Below are 7,434 nucleotides of genomic sequence, written 5' to 3'. Positions count from 1 at the left end.
GTTTCCCCAGTGGGACTTCTAGTCATTTCTCAGGATAACTTATGAGTTGAATTGCATCCTCCAAAAAGATATGTCGAAGTCCTTGCCCTAAATACCTGTGGAATAGGTGGCCTTATTTGGAAATGGGTTCTTTGCAGATGTAATCAAGTTAAGGTGAGGTCATACTAGATTAGTGTGGGCCCTAATCCAATGACTGATGTCCTTATAAAAAAGACATTTGGACATACAGACACACAGAAAGAACACTATGTGAGGATGGAGGCAGAGGCTGGAGAGATGCATCTACAAGCCAAGAATTGCTGAAACCAGGAGAAGTTAGGAGAGAGGCATGTAATGGATTCTCCCTCAGAGTCTCCAGAGGGAACCAACTCTGCCAACACCTTCGAACTTCTGTCCTCCAGAACTGTGAGAGAATAAATCTCTGTTGTTTTAAGTCACCCAGTCTGTAGTACTTTGTTATGGCATCCCTAGGAAACTAAGAGTAACTGTGCCCTTAGGTATTGTTGACACCGGCTCTAATGCAAATTGGAGCTGTAGTTGGCACAGTGATCCACCACTCAAGAGTGGAGGCTTATGGAGTCAAGTGATAGATTGACTTTTGATTGTCATCTACCTCACTGTCAGTCTAGTCCTTAAACCCATTTTTAAACCCATGATTTTTCCAACTCCAGAGTGTATAGTTGGACTAGGCATATTCAGCAAGTGGCAGAATGTGTCTCTAATCCATGGAATATGGCTATTATGGTTGAAAGGGTGAAGTGGAAGCCCTACAACTTCCTTCCTATCAAAATTATAAACCAAAAATAATACTGTATTGCTGGGGGAAACGTAAGACTAGTGCAGCCATCAAAGATCTGAAAATTCAGAGGTAGCGATTGCTGTTACTTACCTTCTTAACTCACCTGTCTGGCTTATGCATAGTCAGAAGATGCTTGGAGAATGGCAGTGAATTATTGAAAGGTTAAGAGAGGTGATGACTCCAGATATGGTTTCTTTACTAGAGCAAAACAACAGAGACTCAGCCACCTGTAATAAAGTTGTTAGCTTGCAAATGTTTTTTCTCTATTTCAGCAGGCAAAGAGAAGGCAAAGGTATTTTTGTTTAATCTGGCAAGGGCAGAAGTACACCTTCATCATTTTGACGCAATTTAGTCCCATAGACACTTCGATCATCTTAACATCACAGGGGATATCACACAAGTCCACTATAATCATGACAAAATGCTGATAAAACCAGATGTCTTAGTGAGTTGGTGTTTTCAGTGTTTTTGGTTTTAGTCACTCTAGGATGTGTGTAGTGGTATCTCATTGTTGTTTTAGTTTACAATTCCCCAACTCCCTAATAACATAAGATAAGGAGCATATTTTTGTATGCTTATTTGCTATCTTTTTTAGTAAGGCATCTGTTCAAATCTTTGCTTTTCTTTTTTTCTTCATTTTTAAAAATTTTTATTTAATTTTTTTTAACTCATATCCAAGTTAGTTAGCATATAGTGCAACAATGATTTCAGGAGTAGATTCCTTAATTCCTCTTACCCATTTAGCCCCATCCCCCCTCCCACAACCCTTCCAATAACCCTCTGTTTGTTCTCCATATTTAAGAGCCTCTTATGTTTTTGTCCCCCTCCCTGTTTTTATATTATTTTTGCTTACCTTCCCTTATGTTAATCTGTTTTGTATCTTAAAGTCCTGATACGAGTGAAGTCATATGATATATGTCTTTCTTTGACTAATTTTGCTTAGCATAACACCCTCTAGTTCCATCCACATAGTTGCGGCAAGATTTCATTCTCTCTGATTACCGAATAATACTCCATTGTATATATGTACCACATTTTCTTTATCCATTCATCAATTGATGGACATCTGGGCTCTTTCCATCCTTTGGTTATTGTCGATAGTGCTGCTATAAACATTGGGGTGCGTGTGCCCCTTCGAAACTGCATACCTGTATCCCTTGGATAAATACCTAGTAGTGCAATTGCTGGGTCACAGGGTAGTTCTATTTTTAATTTTTTGAGGAACCTCCATACTGTTTTCCAGGAGTGGCTGCACCAGTTTACTTTCCCGCCAGCAGTGCAAAAGAGATCCTCTTTCTCTGCATCCTTGCCAACATCTGTTGTTGCTTGAGTTGTTAATGTTAGCCATTCTGACAGGTGTGAGGTGGTATCTCATTGTGGTTGTGATTAGTATTTCCCTGATGATGAGTGATGTTGAGCATTTTTTCATGTGTTGGTTGGCCATCTGGATGTCTTCTTTGGAGAGTGTCTATTTATGTCTTTTGCCAATTTCTTCAATGGATTATTTGTGTTTTTTTGGAGCTGAGTTTGGTAAGTTCTTTATAGATTTTGGATACTAACCCTTCTCTGATATGTAGCTTGCAAATATCTTTTCCCATTCCATCGGTTGCCTTTCAGTTTTGCTGATTGTTTCCTTCACTTTGCAGAAGTTTTTTATTTTGATGAAGTCCCAATAGTTCATTTTTGCTTTTGTTTCCCTTGCCTCTCGAGACGTGTTGAGTAAGAAGTTGCTGCGGCCAAGGTCAAAGAGGCTTTTGCCTGTTTTCTCCTCGAGGATTTTGATGGCTTCCTGTCTTACATTTAGGTCTTTCATCCATTTTGAGTTTATTTTTGTGTATGGTGTAAGGAATTGGTCCAGGTTTATTTTTCTGTATGTCGCTGTCCAGTTTTCCCAGCACCACTTGCTGAAGAGACTGTCTTTATTCCATTGGATATTCTTTCCTGCTTTGTCAAAGATTAGTTGGCCATATGTTTGTGGGTCCATTTTTGGGTTCTCTATTCTGTTCCATTGATCTGAGTGTCTGTTCTTGTGCCAGTACCATACTGTCTTGATGATTATAGCTTTGTAATACAGCTTGAAGTCCGGTTCTCTTTTCTTTTCCCTCCTTCCCTCCCTTCCTTCCTTGTTTCTTAAACACATATTGCTTTATTTAGCGTTTCTCTGGATTGCAGAAATGTCAGAGTCTGGCTGAGACATCCCAGGAGGGCAGAGACAGGTGGGTAGCCACCAGGCCCTCTGGGGAGGTGGGGTAAAACAGCAGAAAGAGGTGATGCCTCCACAGCTCCTCCCAAGGCCAGCCACTTCCCCAGGCTTCCAGGACAGGGAGGGGGTCTGGGGCCAGGATCTACTGCCTGTTTTGAAATTAGGTTGTTTGTTCTCTTATTGTTGAGTTTTAAGTATTCTTTGTATATTTTTGATACTAGTCCTTTATCAGATATGTGTTTTGCAAATATTTTCTCCCAGGCTGTGTGTCTTGTCCTTTCTTTCTTTTACTAGTGTCTTTTACAGAACAGAAATTTCTAATTTTAATAAGGTCCAACTTATCCATTGTTTCTTTATGGACTGTGCTTTGGGTGTTGTGTTTAAACAGTCACTGCCAAACCCAAGGTCACCTAGATTTTCTCCTATGTTATCTTCTAGGAGTTTTATAGTTTTGCATTTTACATTTAGGTTCTTTGGTCAACTAACATGTATATTTTAAACAATTACTTTATCAAATTAAAATGTACATAATTAAAAAAAATCAAGACATAATGAAAAACACCAGTCCTCCTCTCTACCCCTTTGTATCCCCAGAACCCACACCTCACTTTGCAAAACATTTCAGCTGTTTCTTTTGGTATTGACTTCCATATATTTAGATAAATAATTTTAGCTAACATTTATTGTTTACAGTGTGTCAGGCTTTATCTTAAGCATTTTTCATGTTTAGTCTTTATAATCATTTTATATTGTAGGTACTATCTCCATTCCCATTTTAGAGATGAGAAAAATTGAGTCGCAGAGGGGTTAGGTACTTACATAAGGTCACATGGTTAGCAAATGGTGGAGTTGGGATTTAATCCTAGGTAGTATGTTTTTTCAGTATAATGTTTATAATTTAATTTAACTTTTTATGTTTTATTTTATATTTGAGAGAGAGAGAGAGACAGGGGCATGACAGAGAGGGAGGGAGACACAGAATCTGAAGCAGGCTCCAGGTTCTGAGTCATTAGCACAGAGCCCAATGCGGGGTTTGAACACACAAGCAGTGAGACCATGACCTGAGCTGAAGGTAGACACTTAACGGACTGAACCACCCAGACACCCCTTAATTTATTAATTTTAGACTGTTGGATTCTTAGTATGAATATTTACCACTCACACCACCTAAGTCCCCAGTGTGTCTCCCAATATTAACCCAATATGCTTTATTTCACTGAATCTAAGACCTCACTGACTATAAAATACACCTTTATATATCACTAAAAAGAAAAAAAAATTACCAAAATAACCATTATACTTTCTTATCACTTAGAACATTTTTAGGGGTGCCTGGGTGGCTCAGTCGGTTGAGTGTCTGACTTCGGCTCAGGTCATGATCTCACCGTTCGTGAGTTCGAGCCCTGCATCGGGCTCTGTGCTGACAGCTTGGAGCCTGGAGCCTGCTTCAGATTCTGTGTGTATGTGTGTGTGTCTCTCTCTCTGCTCCTCCCCTGCTCACATGCTGTTTCTCTCTTAAAAATAAATAAAGATTAAAAAAATTTTTAACAAAAAAAGAACATTTTTATATTTATTGAAAGAGACCACTTAATTTACATTATACATCTATACTTTAGATGTATAATTTATTATACACTTTTGTGCATGCATGCAAAAAGAAAAAGGTAAGCAAATAAATTGGTTAAAGTATTTCTGAAATTTATTTCAGAGTCTCATTCTTTTTAATTTTTTGCCTCACAATGCCCACATTTTATTTTTTTAATACAGTGTCATACCCCATACTTTCAAGAGTATTGGTGATATAGAATTTTTTAAAGTTTATTTCTTTTGAGTGAGAGAGAGAGAGAGGTGGGGAGGGACAGAGAGAGAGGGAGAGAGACTCTCAAGCAGGCTCCACTGGCAGTGAGGAGCTTGATCCAGGGCTTGATCCCATGATCTGCAAGATCATGACCTGAGTCTAAATCAAAAGTGGGGTGTTTGACTGAGCCACCCAGGCGCCCCAATATAGCATTTTTAAAGAGAGGGATCCACTATCATCAGTGGGATTTTCTTCCAAACCATTGATATTCATTCTGCAAGTTTCGATACTGGTACTTACTTGATTTTTCCAGAAGATATAAATGAAAACTTCTTAGACAAAACCTGGACTTCTCTCCTTTCCTCAAATGGTTCTTAAATGGGTTGTGGACTGAAATGTCCAGGAGTGGCATATTCAGTCATGCGATAGGAATTAACCATTACAGTTGCATATGAGATAGCATCTATGTCATGATCATTGCCCATCTGCTAGCACTTGTGACAGACTTTGATTTCAGATTCTCAGATTTCAGTTTGATAACTTGTGTATCTTGGAATCCATGAAGAACAGTAGTTGTATGCAAATTTTAGTTATGTCAACATTTAATTAGACTTTATACCTGAGCCATGTATCATATATGTAACATGATTAATTTCTTCATATGGATTTTTGCTTTCCTAGAATAATAGCCTGTTTTTCATTTGCTTACTTTTCTATATTCTCCATAGTTATTTCTCTCCTAAGAAGTTGTAAAACATTTGTAAATACTCTTTTCCACACAGACATGTCTTCTATTAGTCCCATTGTTTTTTTCCTGGAGACATTACTCCTGGACCTTTATGGGTTAGGCTGGATTATTGTTCCCAATTCTTCACTTCCTTCCTGTTATTGAATTATACACCCATGCTTTTTCCATGTGACTTTGTAGTATCTTCCATTAGAGTAGGGGGGAGTATGTTTTCCCACCTCATTGATGTTGAGCTTAGCTCTATGACTTGCTTTGGCTCAAGAATGTTAATAGACATGAGAGGAGCAGAATATTTCAATGTACTTGTGTAATTTGGCTTGCTTCTTCCGCTTCTGCAATTTGCCATGAAAATAATATGGCTTGGGTGGCTGCTGGTTCCAAGAGAATGAGAAAACATGGTGAGAAGACTTGAACTCAAACTTCAGTCCAGAGCCAAGCCCAGCTGAGCCCAGTTATATTGATTGAACCTGAGCCAATATGTAGACCCACGAACATGAAAAACATTTGTTTTTGTAAGTCACTGAAATTTTGAGGTTTTCTTTTATTACATAGAAAAAATTGACTAAATGCCTTCTGTCTTCCTGCAAAATCCTGCAAAAATCTTCCTGGACTAATTGTTACTTTGCAGAGCTATTTTCCTGAGATATTCCTTTGCCCATCTATCAGGCCAGATACCCTATTTACTGATTTCTGTGACTTCCTTTTTCTTGGTTTATTTCCTTGTTTGAATGGAGCATATCCTAAAGTAGCTTCCTGAGAAAGGGTGCATAATAGGCACATTTCTTGAGCCCCCTTCATATCTGATTAACATGTTGATTAGGCTATCACATTTCATTAAGAATTTGGCCAGGTATGAATTTCCAGGTTGAAAATAATTTTCTTCCAGAATTTGAAGGCATTTCACCATTGTCTTTCAATTTCCTATGTTGTTTCTGAGGGATGTAATTATAATTTCTTACTCTTAAAAATGGTTTTAAACTTTATTTATTCACTTTGAGGGGTGGGCAGAAAGAGAGAGAGAGAGAGAGAGAGAGAGAGAGAGAGAGAGAATCCAAAGCAGTCTCTGCACTGTCAGTGCAGAGTCAGAGGTGAGGCTCCAACTTGTGAACCATGAGATCATGACCTGAGCTGAAGTTGGACACTTAAACGACTGAGCCATGCAGGTACCCCTAATTTTTTTAAAGTTTGTTTTGAGAGACGGAGAGAGAGGGAGAGAATGAGCTGGGGAGGGGCAGAGAGACAGAGGGAGAGAGAGAATCCCAAGCAGGATCCTTGCTGTCAGTGCAGAGCCTGATGTGAGGCTTGATCCCTATGAGATCATGACCTGAGTTAAAATCAAGAGTTGGTGCTTAACCCAATGAGCCACTCAGCCACCCCTCTCATTTTCCATTTCTTTTTGTTCTACTTTTTGAGAGATTTTCTCAAGTTTATCTTCTAATTATTTTATGGATTAAAAAAATTAGTTAACATATCTTAAAATTGCAGAAGTTATCTCTGTTCTGTTATTGTTACTTTTTAAAAAAAGAATCTTATTTTTTGTTTCATGGTTATATTATTTTCTTTTTCTTATCTCTCTCTTTTTATTCTTCATCTTTATATTTTTTGGGCAATTTTCTTCTATTGTTCTCTGTATTTTCTGCTTTCTTCTAGTTTTCTTCTTTTTTAAGTTTTATTTATTTATTTTTGAGAAAGAGAGAGAGAGGGATAGAGAGCACACAAGTGGGGGACAGAGAGAGAGGGAGACAGAGAATCCCAAGCAGGCTCCACACTCTCAGTGCAAAGCCCATCGTGGGGCTTGATTTCACAAACTGACCTGAACTGAAACCAAGAGTCAGACACTTAACCAACTGAGCCACCTGGGTGCCCCTAGTTTTCTTCTTGATTAT

This window comes from Lynx canadensis, chromosome D1 (genome assembly GCF_007474595.2).
Source record: "Lynx canadensis isolate LIC74 chromosome D1, mLynCan4.pri.v2, whole genome shotgun sequence".
NCBI lineage: Eukaryota > Metazoa > Chordata > Mammalia > Carnivora > Felidae > Lynx > Lynx canadensis.
The sequence above is the reverse complement of the archived record's forward strand: the minus strand, read 5'-3'. Positions refer to the sequence as shown.